The sequence below is a fragment of the Dendrobates tinctorius genome, unplaced genomic scaffold (assembly GCF_039654945.1).
Source record: "Dendrobates tinctorius isolate UK_male_01 unplaced genomic scaffold, ASM3965494v1 ptg000034l, whole genome shotgun sequence".
Taxonomy (NCBI): Eukaryota; Metazoa; Chordata; class Amphibia; order Anura; family Dendrobatidae; genus Dendrobates; species Dendrobates tinctorius.
Window position 1 is genome coordinate 1,307,905 of NW_027361702.1, and position 18,668 is coordinate 1,326,572.

General features: G+C 43.8%; 1 protein-coding gene across 4 annotated transcripts in view; it reads right to left on the minus strand.

Annotated features, from left to right (window-relative positions):
• Window positions 1–18,668, minus strand: part of LOC141087478 (probable E3 ubiquitin-protein ligase MID2) — a 651,404-nt gene that overhangs the window by 79,310 nt on the left and 553,426 nt on the right. The gene's annotated exons all lie outside the window — the stretch shown is intronic.

Genomic DNA, 18,668 nt, shown 5'->3' on the forward strand with positions numbered 1-18,668 from the left:
AGGTTAGATTTCAGAAAGGCAGATTTTAAGGGATTCAGAAAGAGAATTGGAGGGATCCAATGGCTGGATATCCTTAAAGACAAAAATGTCCAGGAAGGATGGGAAATCTTGAAAAATGAAATTCTCAAAGCACAGTTGTTAACAATTCCGAAAAGAGGGAAGAATAGGAAGCATTTAAGGAAACCAGGATGGATGAACACAGAACTTAAGCACATGCTAAAAAGGAAGCAAAAAATGTTTATAAAATGGAAAGAAGGAGGCATATCTAAAGAAGAATATAATGCTGTCTGCAGAACCTGCAAGGCACAAATCAGATTATCTAAAGCTGAAAATGAATTGAGGCTTGCAAGAGATGTCAAAAGCAATAATAAAGGATTTTGGGGATATGTCAAAAGTAAAAGAAAAGTCAAAGATGCTATAGGATTTTTACAGGATGAAAATGATGAAATGGTAAGACAGGATGTTGAGAAGGCTGAACTTTTAAATTCCTATTTTGCATCTGTTTTCTCTCAGAAAGGAAATGTAACATCAACTGTTATTCACTGTCCTATTAAGGGAATAGAAGAATCCAGGATATCTATAAACAGAAAGATAGTGAGGAAACACTTAGCTAACCTAAATGTATTCAAGTCTCCAGGTCCAGATGAATTACACCCCAGAGTACTGAAGGAGATAGCAGAAGAAATTTTTGAACCCCTCTCCATAATCTTTGAAAATTCTTGGAGAACAGGAGAAGTGCCAGAAGACTGGAGAAGAGCAAATGTTGTTCCTATCTTCAAAAAGGGGAAGAAGGTGGACCCAGGCAACTATAGGCCGGTGAGTCTGACTTCTATACCAGGAAAGATCTTTGAACAAATTATTAAACAACATGTATGTCAATACCTGGATAAGAATGAAGTGATTAAACAGAGTCAGCATGGGTTTGTAATGTAACTAATAAGTCATGTCAGACTAATTTAATTTCCTTCTATGATGGTATTACTGATTGGGTGGATCAAGGAAATGCTGTAGATATAGTATATCTTGACTTCAGCAAAGCATTTGACAAAGTCTCTCATACAATCCTTATTGAAAAAATGACTAAGTATGGAATGGACAAGGCAACTGTTAGGTGGATTCATAACTGGCTTAGTGATCGGACCCAAAGAGTGGTCGTAAATGGCTGCACATCCAGTTGGAAGAATGTCTCAAGTGGGGTACCACAGGGCTCTGTCCTGGGCCCTGTATTGTTCAACCTCTTTATCAACGATTTAGATGAAGGAATTGAGGGTAAACTGATTAAATTTGCTGATGACACAAAGCTAGGAGGGATAGCTAATACTAGAGAAGAGAGAGAGAGGATTCAAAAAGATTTAAATAAACTGGAGAAGTGGGCAGCAACTAACAGAATGGTTTTTAACAGGGAGAAATGCAAAGTACTACATCTGGGCAATAAAAATGAAAAAAGCATATATAGAATGGGAGGAATAGGGCTAAGTGACAGCACATGTGAAAAAGACTTGGGTATACTAATAGATCACAGACTGAATATGAGTCAACAGTGTGATGCAGCAGCAAAAAAGGCAAATGCAATTCTAGGATGTATTAACAGAAGCATACAGTCTAGATCACGTGAAGTAATTATTTCCCTCTACTCCTCTTTGGTCAGACCTCATCTGGAATATTGTGTCCAATTTTGGGCACCACATTTTAAAAAAGACATCAACAAACTGGAGCAAGTTCAGAAAAGAGCGACCAGAATGGTGACCGGTCTGCAAACCCTGTCTTATGAGGAAAGGTTGCAGGATTTGGGAATGTTTAGTTTGCAAAAGAGAAGACTGAGAGGAGACTTAATAGCTGTCTACAAATATCTAAAGGGCTGTCACATTGTAGAAGGATCAACTTTATTCTCATTTGCACAAGGAAAGACTAGAAGCAATGGGATGAAGCTGAATGGGAGGAGACACAGATTAGATATTAGAAAAAACTTTTTGACAGTTAGAGTGATCAATGAGTGGAACAGGCTGCCACGAGAAGTGGTGAGTTCTCCTTCAATGGAAGTCTTCAAACAGAGGCTGGACAGACATCTAACTGGGATGATTTAGCGAATCCTGCTTTGAGCAGGGGGTTGGACCAGATGGCCCAGGAGGTCCCTTCCAACTCTACGATTCTATGATTCTATGATTCTATGATTCTATGACACCATTTACCTAGAGACGCGTCCTGCGACAGCACATCCCCCACCCCCTTCATACCTCTCAACTTCTACAGTAAAAGGCTGGATGACGTTAGGCTGTATGAGAATTGGCGCAAATGCAAAATACTCCTTCAAGGTATTGAATGCCTCCCTGGCCGGACTGGGCCAAATGGAAAAGTCTATCCCTTTCCTGGTCATATCAATCAGAGGTTTGGCTACTACCAAAAAGTTGCTGATGTACTTACAGTAGTAGTTGGTGAAACCCATAAACCTTTGTCACACCTTCAAATCCTCAGGATGTTCCCAATCTAGTACCGCCCTGAATTTTCGCCGGATTCATGCGAAAACCGGTTGACGATAAAATATATCCTAGAAAAGCGATCTCCTCAACCTAGGACAAACATTTCTCTGGTTTGACAAATATTTAGAATTGAGAGTCCTCAGTGGTTGATACCTTTTAACGGCTAACTGAAAAGATGGTAACACATTGCAAGCTTTTGAGACTACTCAGGTCTCTTCATCAGGCTAGACTAATACAAAATCTGAAGAATCACATAATTATACACAAAGCACAGAAATAACGCAATGGTGAAAGTTTTATTGCCCGTTGATTGAGGTCTGGTTCTGTGTTTTGTGATGCCCCCAGAAGGTCAGAAGAGCAAATTCCTTAATTGATGTAAAAAGACATAATTCCATGTGACACATTCATTCCTGCACTGAGTGTGTCAAAGGTTGTCATAAAACTTTCACCCGCCTTATCTATGGACTGTTCCAAGATTTATGTTTATCCCTCTCCCATAATGACAATTCTGCTTCACGTCACTTGTCTTATCTATTGCGTTATTTCTGTGCTGTTTTGTGTATAAATATGTGATTTTTCAGATGTTGTATTAGTCTAGCCTGATGAAGAAATCTGAGTAGTCTCGAAAGCTTGCAAAGAGTTACCATCTTTTCAGTTAGCCATTATAAGGTATTAACCACTGAGGACTCTCAATTCTACATATTTTTCTATCTACTGGCTAACACACTACAAAGATATATATCTTTTCTGGTTTGACAAATCATTTGTTTTCTGAGTATCTGTAAGACCTGCCTAACATGTACCTGATGTGACTCAATGTCATATCAATAAATTAATATGTCATCAAGACAGATTACCACAAATCCACCTACCAGGTGACTAAAGATGTCATTTACAAAGTGCTGAAAGATGGCGGGAGCATTAGTCAACCCAAATGGCATCACAAGGTTCTCATAATGTCCCACAGGCGTATTGAAAGCTGTTTTCCACTCATTCCCCTCTTCAATATGAATGAGATTATACGCCCCCTGAGATCCAGTTTAGAAAACCATTTTGCTCCTACAATCTGATTAAAGAGGTCCGGGATGAGAGGAAGCAGATATGGATCCCGGACCGTGATCTGATTGAGTTTGCATAAATCTAGGCAGGGGAGTAACACCCTGCATCAATAGGGGATGAGGATGGTCTGATATGACCCTTTGCCAAACTTTCTGCAATGTAGTCCTTCATCGCCTGCCTCTCTGGACCAGAGATATTATATAGTCTGCTCTTTGGCAGCTTAGCTGCAGGGACAAGTCATAAGGACAATGGGGATCAAGTTTTTGGCACCCCTGCTGTGAAAACATATCCTCAAAGCCAGACAGGTAGAGATGAGCGACTTTACCTTTTTTAGGGTCGAGTCAGGTTTCATGAAACCCGACTTTCTCAAAAGTCGAGTCGATCGAAATCGGCCGACTATAGGGAAAAGTCGGGGGTCTGACTGAAACACGAAACCCAATGCAATTCAATGGGGAAGCAAAGTCGGCAGGGAGTGGAGGACAGTAAACACACCTACAGTGCCCATTTCAATGCCAAAAACATCAATTCTTATTACTGAAGCTTGTCAACCTTAATTTACTTTATAATAATAGTTACGCATTGAAAACTGGGGTTTATTTGGCTAAAGTTGTCAGGGGGAGGGGTAGGGCTGGCTCCAGGTTTTCGTGTGCCCCGTGCCAAAGAGTGTCAGTGCGCGCCTTTAACACATACCACAATTCATGATGCTCCGATACGGCACAGGAATATAGGTATAGTACAATGAAAAATACTTCACTTCTTACATGACATGACTAATATCTATTTTAAATGCTACAATAGCTCAAAAAAGGGACAGTATATAACTCCATACAGTATTATGGCCACCACATGGTGCGCCATGCAGAATAATAAGCCCCATATATTTCTCCATACAGAATAATTGGTTCCATATAATGTTCCATACAGTATATGATGAGCTCCACATAATGCTACAGTATATGATTGTCTCCATGGATGATGCTCCAGTGTGTTATGGGCCCAAATAATGCTCCATATATAATGGGCCCCATTTCTAATGCTCCAGTGTATAATGGGCCCCGTAAATTCTGCTCCAGTGTCTGATGTCCCCCATTTGGAATGCTCCAGTATATGATGGGCCTCATGGATGATGCTCCAGTGTATGATGGGCCCAAATAATGCTCCATATATAATCTGCCCCATTTAGAATGCTCCAGTATATGATGGGACCCATGGATGATGCTCCAGTGTCTTATGGGCCCAAATAATGCTCCATATATAATGAGCCCAATTTCTAATGCTCCGGTGTATAATGGGCCCTGTAAATGCTGCTCCAGTGTCTGATGTCCCCCATTTGGAAGGCTCCAGTATATGATGGGCCTCATGGATGATGCTCCAGTGTCTTATGGGCCCAAATAATGCTCCATGTATAATGTGCCCCATTTAGAATGAACCCAGGCATAGTATGTGAAAAGAGCTCCATGGAGTAATCTGAAGTGTGGGCTGCCGCATCCTTCACTTTTGGTGGGGTGAAGAACCTAAGGAAAGGTTTGCTCCTAACCAGAAGCCTGCACTGACGACTCAGTGCTTGCATTTTATGAAACTTCAGAAGAGGAGGCGATAGTGCTGGAGGCTGTTTCAGCAATGTCAGGCAAAACCAGTTCCTGATGCTCCGGCTTTAAAAGCGGTTTACCTACTCCCAGAAAAGGGAGCCTTATAGGCCTTCCAGAGCCAGACTATGATGCAGGCTCAACACCTCCTGCCTTAGCTGCTATTGTGCTTTTGGCACTACCAGCAGATGCACACCACCACCATCAGTACCAGCTGGCCCCCCACACCCACGTCCGCGGCCTCTTCCACCATACTTACTAATTTTTGTGAAAATGTACACAAAATACCAGCAGATATATTGTACTGTATCAGAAGCGTACAGCTCTATACAGTCTAGGGATAATTGTAAATCTCCATATATATTTCATGAGTCATACACAGATGCTCACAGGCTCAGTATGGATTACACAATAATATAAAAAGTTGAAAAAGGGTACAGTATCACCAGATACAAGGTATATATAGTATAGTTTAAACATTCTGAATCTCCGTATATATTTCAGGAGGTAGACACAAGCACTCTCAGGCCCAGTATGGATTAGACAAGAATATAAAAAGCAGTAAATGGGTAATATATCACAAGCGTACAGCTGTATACTGTGTTGGTGTAATCTTAAATCTCCAAATATATTTCTGGAGTAACAGACAGACATTCACAGGCTCATTATGGATTACACCAGAATCAAAATTGCAAAAAAGGGTACTGTATCAGAAGCGTAGAGCTGTATACAGTGTTGGGCAAATGTGAAATCTCGGTATATATTTCGCTCACTTAGTCTGGGTTTGACCATAACACAAAATGTTGAAAAAAAGGTACTGGATAACAAGATAGCAAGTATATATATTATAGCATACAATTTATATCTCCATATAGATATTCCCGTAGTCACCCTCAGACGCTCACTCAGTATGGATTTGACCGTAATACTAAATGTCGAACAAAGGTACTGTATAACAAGATAGAAGCTGTATATAGTATAGGGTAAAATTTTTATCTCCGTATATATAGAAGGAGGAAACCACACACGCTCACTCAGTATGGATTATACCATAATAAAAAAATTAAAACAAAGGTACTGTATCAGCAGATACCTGGTGTATCCAGTCTAGGGGTAATTGTAAATTTCCCTCTATATTTCCAGAGTCAGACACAGACACTCACAGACTCAGTGTGGACTACACCAGAATATAAAAAGTAGAAAAAGAGAAACGTATTTGAAGCGTACACCAGTATACATTGTTGGGGTACTTTTAAATCTTCATATATATTTCAGTCTCAGTAAGCCAGTCCAGACTCTCCACTACTGGAAACTAGATGGATACAAGTACAGACAGAAAGTCGAGTGTTTGCAGAAATGTGGGAATTACTAATCACGGGAAAACCTCCAGGTAGATTTCGCAGAGGCGATGCTGACCCTCAATTACTTTGTGGAGGCAGCGAAAACGGTTATTTGTGAAGAAAGAATTGCTGTATCGCAGTAACATGGATTCCATCACCGTTACACGTCTCCATCAAATTGTGATCACAGGGAGAGATGTAGACATGGTTCTCACTGCCTATCATGATGTGCCTGGTCACTTTGGCGTGCAAAAGACAGAAGCCACAGGCCATAGGCGATTCTATTGGATTGGCATGAGAGAAGACATTGAAAAATGGTGGCAGGAATGTCACACATCTGTGACAGGGAAAACTGTGAAAGCTGATCATAAAGCACCACTGCATCCGACTGTGAGTTGACGTCCATTACAAATGGTAGTCATTGATTATCTGAAGGTAGAGGCCAGCAGGACAGGCCATAGCTACATCTTAACCATCATCGATCAATACACCAAATTTCTAGTGGCCGTCCCTGTGAAGGATTTAACTGCCCAGACTACACAGCGGTGGAGCAGGGAGAGGTAAGTATTGCAACTTGCAAGTGCTGTGGCCATGAGCAAGCAGGGGGTGCCCACTCGTGGGCGATGGTACTGGCACAGGGCCCCTCATAGAACGCCGGTATGTCTGATGGTGAGTGGACCCCCTCACCATCAGAGACACTGTATTGTACTATGAGGGGCCCTGTGCCAGTGCCGTCAGCCAAGAGTGGGCCCAACCACCTGTTCAGAGCAACGGCACTTGCCCGGGTGCACCAGGTGGTGACCCCAGCCCTTGGGGGGGGGCAGCCCAGTTATGGAGGTTTAAAAAAATGGCATATGTTGATGTGTAGGCTGTACATTCAGCTGCTGCAAATGGAGGAATTTGACAAGTCTGAGGAAGAGGAGGACAAAAGCGAGCCAAATTTCTGGCAACCTATGTGTCATCAGGGGAAGGTGGGACAAAATCCTTTAAAACCCATGCATGGTTCATTTTAATGAAGGTTAGATCATCAACATTTTGGGTCGACAGACGGGTCCTTTTTTCTGTCAGGATTGATCCAGCAGCACTGAAGACTCTTTCAGATAGCACACTTGCAGCTGGGCAAGCGAGCTCCTGTAAGGCATATTGTGCCAATTCAGGCCAGGTGTCCAGTTTAGAGGCCCAATAGTCAAAGGGGAATGACCTGTGAGGGAGGACATCGATATGGGAGGAGAAGTAGTTTGCAAACATATTTGACAACTGCTGTCTCCTGTCACTTGCAGTCGATGCAATATTACGAGTCGTGTGAGCGGTACTTGAGAAATCAGTCCACAACATGGTCATGAAACCCCTGTCTCCAATGCCACTTCGACTTTGTGCACTACGAACACCTCTTCCATTTTGCCCACTTCATTTTGTGGGAGAACCAGCACCACTGCTGTGTGCTGGGAATGCCTCAAGCAAACGGTTAACCAGAGTTGCTTGTTTGTTAGCCAATATTATCTCTAGGTTGTCCTGTGGCATGATATGTAATTTGCCTTTATAGCGTGGATCGAGGATGCTGGCCAACCAGTAGTCGTCATCCTTCATCATTTTGGCAATGCGGGGGTCCCTTTTTAGGATCTGCAAGGCATAATCACACATGTGGGCCAATGTTCCAGGTGTCAATGATGCACTGGCAGTGGTGGGTGGAGGAGCACTTTCTGGCAATTCCACATCCCTCCTGTCACGCACAAACCCTGTACCTGACCTTGCTATGCCAAAATTTTCTCTTGCCCCCAGAGAAGCATCCTCCTCCCCAAAATAACCATCCCCCTCATCCTCCTCCTCCTCTTCTTCTTGCAACTCGTCCAGGACAGTTCCCTGACCAGATAATGGCTGACTGTCATCAAGGCTTCCCTCCTCCTCCTGTTCCTCCTCCGCTGCAGATGCCTGATCCTTAATGTGCATCATACTTTGCATGAGCAGACGCATAAGTGGGATGCTCATGCTTATGATGGCGTCGTCTGCGCTTACCAGCTGTGTGCATTCCTCAAAACACTGAAGGACTTTACAGAAGTCTTTCAGCTTTGACCACTGCACACCCGACAACTCCATGTCTGCCCTCAAACTGCCTGCCCGTGTATTCTCCCACAAAAGCATTACAGCCTGCCTCTGTTCGCACAGCCTCTCAACCATGTGCAGGGTGGAGTTCCACCTTGTCGCAACGTCTATGATTAGGCGGTGCTTGGGGAGGTGGAGCAATCGCTGCAGCTTCTGCATTCGACTGGAGTGTACGGGCGAGCGACAGATGTGCGTGCACAGTCTTCGCACCTTATGGAGCAGGCTGTTAACTCCAGATAATTATTTAGGAAGCACTGCACCACCAGGTTCAAAGTGTGAGCCAGGCAAGGTATGTGTGTGAGTTTTGCAAGGGCTATGGCTGCCACAAAGTTCCGGCCGTTATCACTGACTACCTTGCCTGGTTCAAGATGTAGACTGCACAGCCATGACTCAGTTTGTCACTGCAAGTAGTCGGCCAGTACCTCGCGGTGTGTCTGCTGTCACCCAAAGACATCATCTTTAAAACAGCCTGCTGCCGCTTAACACTAGCTGCTTGATAGTGGAACACCTCGTGTGCAACACTGGCAGCTGCAGATGGAGTGCTCATGCGGCTGTGCTCTGTCGACGAGCTTTCGCTTCTGGAGGAGGAGGAGGAGGGTCGAACGCCTACAGCCAACTGTTTTCTATACTGTGGGCTAGGCAGCACTGTTCCACCGCCGCTGTCCCCTGTGGAGCATGCATCCACCACATTAACCCAGTGCACAGTGATGGACACATAATGGCCCTGGCCATGCCTACTGGACCATGCATCTGTTGTGAGGTGCACCTTTCCACTCACTGATTTTTTGAGTGCATGGACAATGCGGTCTTTCACATGTAGGAGGAGGGCAGGGATGGCTTTTCAAGAAGAGAAGTGCCGACTGGGTAGGTCATAGCGTGGGACAGCGTAGGCCATGAGCTCTCGGAAAGCTTCGCTTTCAACCAAACGGAAGGGCATCATCTCTAATGAGATCTGTTTGGCAATGTAGGTGTTCAAAGCCAGTGTACGCGGATGAGAGGATGAGTACTTTCTTGTCCTACTCAGAGTGTCTGCTAGGGTGAGCTGAACTTGAGAGCTGAATATGTGGGAACTAGCGGTGGACCGGACGGACTGAGAGGGGGTTGGTGATGGCGTTGTGGTGATGGCCTAGATTCAGTGTTTCGTTGCAAAACCATTGTGATTCCCTGAGTGCTTTGGCCTTGCGACAACACCTCAACATTTAATGCTGGTGGTGTGCTTACCGGTGGCGGTCATCTTATAGTGGGGGAAGCGATGGAGCATTGATGGCTACCTTCAGTCGGAGCAGGTGCACATGTGGTACCTGAGGTTTTGTAGTCCGTCCACGCTTGCAAGTGCATGGTGGTTAAATATTGTATCTAAGCATGCAACTGGCATTCAAATTTCTGAGATTTTTCCCTCGGCTAAAGTTCCTTCTGCACTTCTTACAGATAACCTTTGCCTCATCAGTAGGATTTTGGACAAAGAAATGTCACACTGCACTCTTCCTACTATGGTATAAATTTTCAGGGCTTGCATGCTGTGCTAATTTGACCGTGTGGCCAAGCTGTCCTTCACCTCTTTTGGTTTTTGTTCCTCGTTTTTGGACAGCTACGGGCCTGCCAGATAACCGCTGCTGCAATGTCGATGCCTGCTGCGGATCCTTCTCATCTGAGCTTTTGCCAGCGGCACACTCTTCCCCCAATGGATGCCAATCCGGGTCAACAACTGGGTCTTCCATCCCCTCCTCTTCAATTTCATCTGCACCTTCCTCTATGTCACCGTGTAAGGTGGTACAGTATGTGGGAAGGGGCACCTGAGTTTCATCAGGGTCAGATTCTGGCTCAGTAGACTGCAAGGGCAATGTAGTGATGTGGGCCAATGTGCCAGCAGAATCATCTAGCAGTGGCTGTGCATCAGTGCACTCCATGTCAGATTCATCTTGGACTGGGAAATTCAGGATTTGACTGGATAACCCAGGCATGGTATGTGAAAAGAGCTCCATGGAGTGATCTGAAGTGTGGGCTGCCGCATCCTTCACTTTTGGTGGGGGTGAAGGACACAAGGAAAGGTGTTTTCCTGACCAGAACCCTGCACTGACGACTCAGTGCTTGCAGGTTTTGAAAGTTCAGAAGAGGAGGCAATAGAGTTGGTGGCTGTTTTGGCAATGTAAGCCAAAACCTGTTCCTGATGCTCCGGCTTTAAAAGCGGTTTTCCTACTCCCAGAAAATGGAACCTGCCCACGTTCGTGGCCTCTTCCACCATACTTCCTCATGTTTGTGAAAATGTAACAAAAATACCAGCAGGTATATGGTACTGTATGAGGAGCGTACAGCTGTATAAGGTGTAGGTAAAAATTTAAATCTCCGTATATATTTCCTTAGTCACAGACGATCTCCCAGTATGTATTTGACCGTGATCCAACCAGCAAATATACGGTACTGTATCAGAAGCGGACAGCTCTATATGGTGTATGCATGGAAAAATGAAAATCTCTGTCTATTTTTTTTATGGAGTCACACCCAGATAGCATGTTTTTGTCCATGATACCAGCCGGTAGACGGTAGCGTGTGAGGAGTGTACAGCTCTATACGGTGTATGTATGGAAAATTTTAAACCTCCGTCCATTTTTTTTACGGAGTCACACACGCTGTCTCTGTATAGATTTGACCGTCATCAAACAGCAGATATATGATACTGCTTGACAAGCGGACAGTTCTATCCAGTGTTTGTATGGAAGATTATAAATCTCCGTCTATTTTTTTATGGAGTCACACACGCTGTCTCTGTATAGATTTGACCGAAATCAAACAGCAGATATACGATACTGTTTGACATGCGGACAGCTCGATCCGGTGTATATATGGAAAATTTTAAATCTCTGTCTATTTTTTTACGGAGTCACACACGCTGTCTCTGTATAGATTTGACCGTCATCAAACAGCAGATATATGATACTGCTTGACAAGCGGACAGTTCTATCCAGTGTTTGTATGGAAGATTATAAATCTCCATCTATTTTTTTACGGAGTCACACACGCTGTCTCTGTATAGATTTGACCGAAATCAAACAGCAGATATACGATACTGTTTGACATGCGGACAGCTCTATCCGGTGTATATATGGAAAATTTTAAATCTCTGTCTATTTTTTTACGGAGTCATACATGCTGTCTCTGTATAGATTTGACCGTCATCAAACAGCAGATATGCGATACTGTTTGACAAGCGGACAGCTCTATCCGGTGTATATATGGAAAATTTTAAATCTCCGTCTATTTTTTGATGGATTCACACACGCTGTCTCTGTACAGATTTGACTGTATCAAACAGCATATATACGATACTGTTTGACAAGCGGACAGCTCTAACCGGTGCATGTATGGAAAATTTTAAATCCCCCTCTATTTTTTGACGAAGTCACACACACGCTGTCTCCGTATAGATTTGACCGTAATCAAATAGCAGATATAAGATACTGTTTGACAAGCGGACAGCTCTATCCGGTGTGTGTATGGAAATTTTGAAATCTCCGTCTATTTTTTTACGGAGTCACACACAGATAGCATGTATTTGTCTGTGATACCAGCCGGTACATGGTAGTGTGTGAGGAGCGTACAGGTCTATCCAGTGTATGTATGGAAAATTTTAAATCTCCATCTATTTTTTGACGGAGTCACACATGCTGTCTCTGTATAGATTTGACCGTGATCAAACAGCAGATATACGATACTGTTTGACAAGCGGACAGCTATATACGGTGTATGGAAAAATTGAAATGTCCGCATATGTATTTACGGAGTCTCACACACACACGCTGTCTCTGTATAGATTTGACTGCAATACAAACAGCAGATATACGATACTGTTTGTGAAGCGGACAGCTCTATACGGTGTATGTATGGAAATTTTAAAATCTCCGTCTATTTTTTTATGGAGGCACACACAGATAGCATGTATATGTCCGTGATACCAGTCGGTACATGGTAGTGTGTGAGGAGTGTACACCTCTATACAGTGTGTAAAAAAATGAACGCTCTGTAACTGCAGAAAATCAGAATAAAAGTTTTTTTGCTTTTAAAAAAGCAGTCTGCACAGGAGTGTGCACACAGCAATGCAGCTATCAGGTAGCCTTATAAGGCAGCCTAATAACCACCAGCGCTGCTGCACACACAAAAATCCTCCCCTGTCACTACACACTAACTGTACAGATGATATCACTATCAGAAGAAGCACAGTTTTTTTTTCTTTGTTGCCTAACGCTCTCCCTATTGAGAATCAGCAGCAGCAACCTCTCCCTATGCTAAGATCGGCAGAAGTAACATGGCGGTCAGCGGTCAGGGCTTTTATAGCCACTGTGACGCCACACAAAGCAAGCCAATCACTCGAATGCCCTTCTCTAAGATGGTGGTGGCCACTGCCGATGTCATCGAGTTGCCCACAGTGTGCGTTCTTGATGATTGGCTGAGAAAAGGCGCTGGAAGCATCATGGGAAACGCGACTTTGACGCGCGGGTCGGCGAACTCATGGCCGACCACACTCTATGGTTGGGTTTTGATTGGCGAAACCCGACTTTAGCGAAAGTCGACGACATATCAATTTTACCAACCCATTTCGCTCAACTCTACAGACAGGTATTTAGTCACAGACTGGATATCCATCTTTGCAAGCCGGGTGCCCAAGCAGTGACCTTGACAATACTCACTCCATTTTACCACCTTCCGAGTCTCCCAATCTACCACAGGGTTGTGCAGAGTAAGCTAAGGAAGTCCAAGAACCACAGAAGAGGGCAGACTCTCTAGCACATAACAGTCAATACCCCTGTCTCAAGGGTGCAGAGACAATGGTTATTATGGATATAGGTCTGGACAGTGTATGTGGTTTGAGACCCTGGAGATGTGGACGAACCTAGCGTTCATCAAGTTACTCCCCACCCCACTGTACAGTAAGGGCAAAAATGATACCCAGTCATCCTGATCAGCAGATACAAAACATCTCAAATAGGACTCCAAAGTCTGGTTTGTTCTCTCAGTCTGCCCATTGGTCTGAGGATGAAATGCAGAGGAGAAAGATAACTGAATTCCCAGTTTGGAACAAAAAGCTCTCCAAAATCTGGAAACAAACTGGACTCCTCTGTCCGACACAATGTTCTCAGGAATCCCATGCAACCGAACCACCTGTTGTAAAAACAAGGGCACCAACTCTGAAGAAGATGGCAACTTTGGGAGTGGTACAAAATGGATCATCTTAGAAAATCTATCACAAATCACCCAGATAACAGTCATTCTCTGAGAGACAGGAAGATCGGAAATAAAATCCATTGAGATATGGGTCCATGGCCTCTTGGGCACCGGCAGTGGCATCATCAATGAGAACAGGGCTTAGACTGAGAACAAGTCCCACAGGGCTGAACCCAATCATAAATTGCCTGTACCTTGGCCTGGTCCATTTCAATAGCCAATGGGGACAAAATAAATCCCAAAAATGAAATCCTCTGTACACCAAAGAGGCACTTCGATCCCTTAACATACAGCAAATTTTCCCTCAAAATCCGGAACACAGTCCGGACATGTTCCACATGAGAATCCCAATCACTGGAAAAGATCAAAATATCATCCAGATAAATGATCAAAAACTTATCCACAAAGTCCCGGAAAATATCGTTAATAAAAGATTGGAAGACAGAATGGGCATTAGAGAGCCCAGAAGGCATCACCAGGTACTCAAAATGTCCCTCCGGAGTATTAAACGCCGTCTCCCATTCATCCCCGTGCTTGATGCGAATAAGATTATACGCCTCCCTGAGGTCAAGCTTGGTAAACCAACAGGCACTTTTAACTCTGGAAAATAAATCAGAAATCAGGGGTAACGGGTATTGATATTTTGTTTGTGATTTTGTTAAGGGAACGATAGTCAATACAAGGCCTTAATGAACCATCTTTCTTGGCCACAAAAAAAACAGCACCTAAAGGTGAAGAGGATGGTCTAATATGACCCTTCTCCATTGACTCCTTGATATAAGATCGCATAGCATCATGTTCGGGTCCCGATAATTTGAAAAGCCGACCCTTGGGAAATTTACACACGGGCATTAACTCAATTGCACAGTCATAACTCCTATGAGGAGGCAAAGACGCCGACTTCCTCTCACTAAATACATCAGAAAAATCAGCCAAATAATCAGGAATATCATGAGACTGAGGAGAGGTGGAGAAAGCAGGAGTGTCACTAAGAACACACTGACAACCCCAACTCACCACAGACACGGATTTCCAATCCAAAACAGGATTATGAGTTTGCAACCAGGGAAAACCCAGAACAATAGTATCATGCAAATTGTGCAACACCAAACGTTTACAATTTTCTTGGTGGTCCTGGGCGACCCGCATTATCACCTGGGTCCAAAACTAGGGTTTATTCTCCGCCAAAGGAGTAGCATCAATACCCCTCAAAGGGATAGGAGTCTGCAGGGGTATCATGGGAAAACCACAATGTTTAGCAAAGTCTAAAACCATCAGATTCAAAGCTGCTCCTGAATCTACAAAAGCCTTAGCGGAAAATGTAGACAAGGAGCAGATCAGAGTTATTGCCAAAAGGAATTTAGGTTGTACACTGCCCACGGCAAATGTGTGCGCAAAACGCTTTTCTCGTTTAGGGCAGACAGAAATAGTATGAGAGGCGTCTCCACTGAAAAAAACACAGCTTATTACGCCTTCTAAACTCCTGACGTTGCGCCCTAGACGAAACCCTATCACATTGCATGGGCTCATACGTTCGTTCAAAAGGCTTCTCGTGTAGTTTTACGTTCACGTGAATGCCGATCAACTTGAATGGCTAATGACATAGAATCGTCAAGACCAGAGGGAACAGGAAATCCCACCATAACATCTTTTACGGTTTCTGCCAAACCCTTCAAAAAAGAGAGCTGATAGGGCATCGTCATTCCATTTAGTAAGGACCACCCACTTTTGTTGGAATTTTTGACAGTATAACTCTGCAGAATCCTGACCCTGGTTCAATGCCAATGAGGCTTTCTCAGCTTGATCAATAGCATTAGATTCATCATACAACAACCCCAAGGCTTGAAAAAATGCATCCACATTAGTCAGAATAGGATCTCCAGGTGTCAGAGAAAAAGCCCAATCCTGGGGATCGCTGCGCAGCAAGGACATGACAATTTTAACATGCTGGGCAGAGCTCCCCGATGAGTTAGGCTTCAAGGCAAGAAATAGTTTACAATTATTCTTAAAATTCAAAAATTTAGATTGATCCCCAGAAAACACATCAGGAGTAGGGATCTTTGGTTCAACAGCAGATGATTGAGCAAGAAAGGCGGAAATTCCCTGCACTTCAGCAGCGAGCTACTCAACACGATCAGACAATTGCTTAATCTCCATTAAAGAAAAAATCCTCCTACGGCCACAGAGTAAAAGAGGAAAAAACATATAAAAAAATTCTGACACTTTTTTTTAAATTTCTTTCCTTCTTTTGAGTACCCTAGAGTCTGTGGTTAGGCTGGTGATTCTGTTATGATTGGATCACCAAGGAGGAGAGCAAGCCCAAGCTAAGCCACAGAAAACCAGAGAGGTTGGTAACTAAGCGGATTGCAGATCCCTGATCCTATCCACACAACTAGCAGTAGCCATGGAGCGTGCCTACGATGATCCTAGATGCCTCGGCTCAGCAGGAGAGCTAAATAAGCCTAAAGCAAGAAAGGGGAAATCTAAACTGCCCCAGAGCAGACCCCAAAGGAATAGATAGCCCCCAAACATATATTGTCGGTGAGACAAGATGAAAACACGAACGCAGGTAGGAAAATAGACTGAGCAAACGATGCGGCCGACACTGACTAGACAGGACAGGAAAGGAAAGACACTGTCTGCAATCATGCAGAAAACCTTGCAAAAATGTCCAACACTGAAGTTGCACGACTTCGCCCACTATATCAGCACTCTGGTATATTCTGAAAGCAGAGCAAAAAGAGGCCAATGTAATAAGGGACAAAACAAACTGGCACAAGCAGTAACATATGGATGGTGATTCAGCACAGCCCCAGCCGGAGCTGGCTGACTCACAAAAACTGAAATAGACAAAACCTGATCAAATGTGAACAATAGTAAAAGAACACTTAGCTGAGCATGCAGGGACTGAGCTGGAAACTAAGACCTCAGGAGGCAGGAAAAAATCACCAGCAGGTATAGAGGGAGTCGGCTGTCTTATATCCAGTCTGAGCCAGGAATGCCGAGAAGTAAGGAGATTCAATGGTCTCACATCTAGAAGTGACAAATAAGTAACCTGGCTGATTGATCTGACTCCTGCGAATAATTTCTCCCATCTCTACTCCTGAGCAGCAGCAAACACCACAGGGTGGCACAAGTATCAGTAGCATTATGATGTCCCTATAAAACAGGCAATACCAGTGCAATTTCTGCCCATATGTGCAGGCAGACCACTAAATGACTGACCCACTAGGAATCTGCCAGTCTATGACTACATACAAACGTAGGATCGATCTGCGCTAGGTATTATACCTGTGTAATGAAATGGCTGCCAAATGCAGAAGAGGATTTGTCAAGATTGTTGTTTAGCTGCAGGCAGTTTCCACAGACATGTGATGTATTCTGTGATCTGCATCTGTTCCAATGCCCTTCACTGTGCTGTGATAGCTATACTAAAAAGTCACATTCACAGAATGCAAGTCTGGTACAGTCTTTGCTCAGCCACATAGAATATTCACGGAGAATACATGGATGAATCACAGTGTGTGACCAAACCAAATGTGTTCAACCTGGTGTTAAAGAGAATCTTTCAGAAGGTTTTTACTATGTAATCCGAAGACAGCAGGAGATCACTGCTGAGACAGAGATTGCAGCAATGTGTCACTTTTTTGGCTGTGTGCTGCTGTTACTTACACTGAAGGTTTTATCATCTGGAGATTATCACTGCCAGGACTCGTGCTCACGCACCTACTAGACTGACCATGACCCCTCCTGTGATAAGCAGCTCGATAGACAATGTACATAGAGAGGCTGGTGGGGTTGGGGATTTCTGAGCTTAGCTACATACTCTGATAGTATTCCAATTGCTGCAACTGGTTGGAATCAGGGTCTCTTTTCCTACAATATGCTGCAATCAGATTGAGTAGCAAAAACCTAGTGACACATTCCCTTTAACTGGCAGTGAAGTCAAGTAAAAAAAAAAAAGTTTGTCTAGCACTATCAGTAAGGCTGATGTCTCCAGGAACGATATGCACCAAGCCAAAGCTGCACATGTGGCCCCCTGAGCTGCAGGTTAGGGGGCACTGCTCCTAATGTAATAGCAATATTGGCTTTCACTGGGCAGAATCACAATGGAAACTTCACTCCCATCAGCAACTAAAAATGTGATCAGAACAGTAGAGCGCAGAGGGGAAAAAATGCCCAAATCCAAATAGGAAAACAGTTTCTAGAATCCGTTCTGTGTGTAAGAAGTGAGCGCTGCTCGTTATTATTATTGCCCTATTAATCTCATGTGGCATATTCCCATTACCATCGCTCTTCTTTATACATGGCCCGTAGGTTCTTCACATTTCACGTACCAATGTCTCCTGCTTTATTTTATTGCCACGCGGTATCTTCCGTTGCTGTTTTCCTATGTATATGCAATCTGTATTCTTTATTTCAAGGGTATTAAAGAAGACATGTTTGAACAACCGCGCTGTATTAATATTTTCCTGGCTAACTCCTCGCCTGATACGGCGCTCATGCAAGTCGCAATCACTTCTAATTAAGATTTATGTTCTGATATTACGTGCATTACAATAAGCGCCTGGGATTTCTAAAAGATGTGATTACTCTTCCTTGTAGTGGGATATTTTACCAGCCAGTACTTCTGGGCGCGCTGTCTAATGAAGCCCGCCGAGCTGACGGCACTGACAGATTTAAAGAGTCCATTCTGTCTAGAAGAGTAGTTTCATTAGTAACAGCGAAAAGGCCATAGTAATACATGATGTCGAGTCATTGTGACAAGGTCTGATTAGTGGGGAAGAGCGTTCTCCTGAACAACACTAATTTCATCTATGACATGTAAGGCACCAGCGGGTGAGAGATCCCTCATATTATGTATGGCACCAACGGGCGAGAGATCCCTC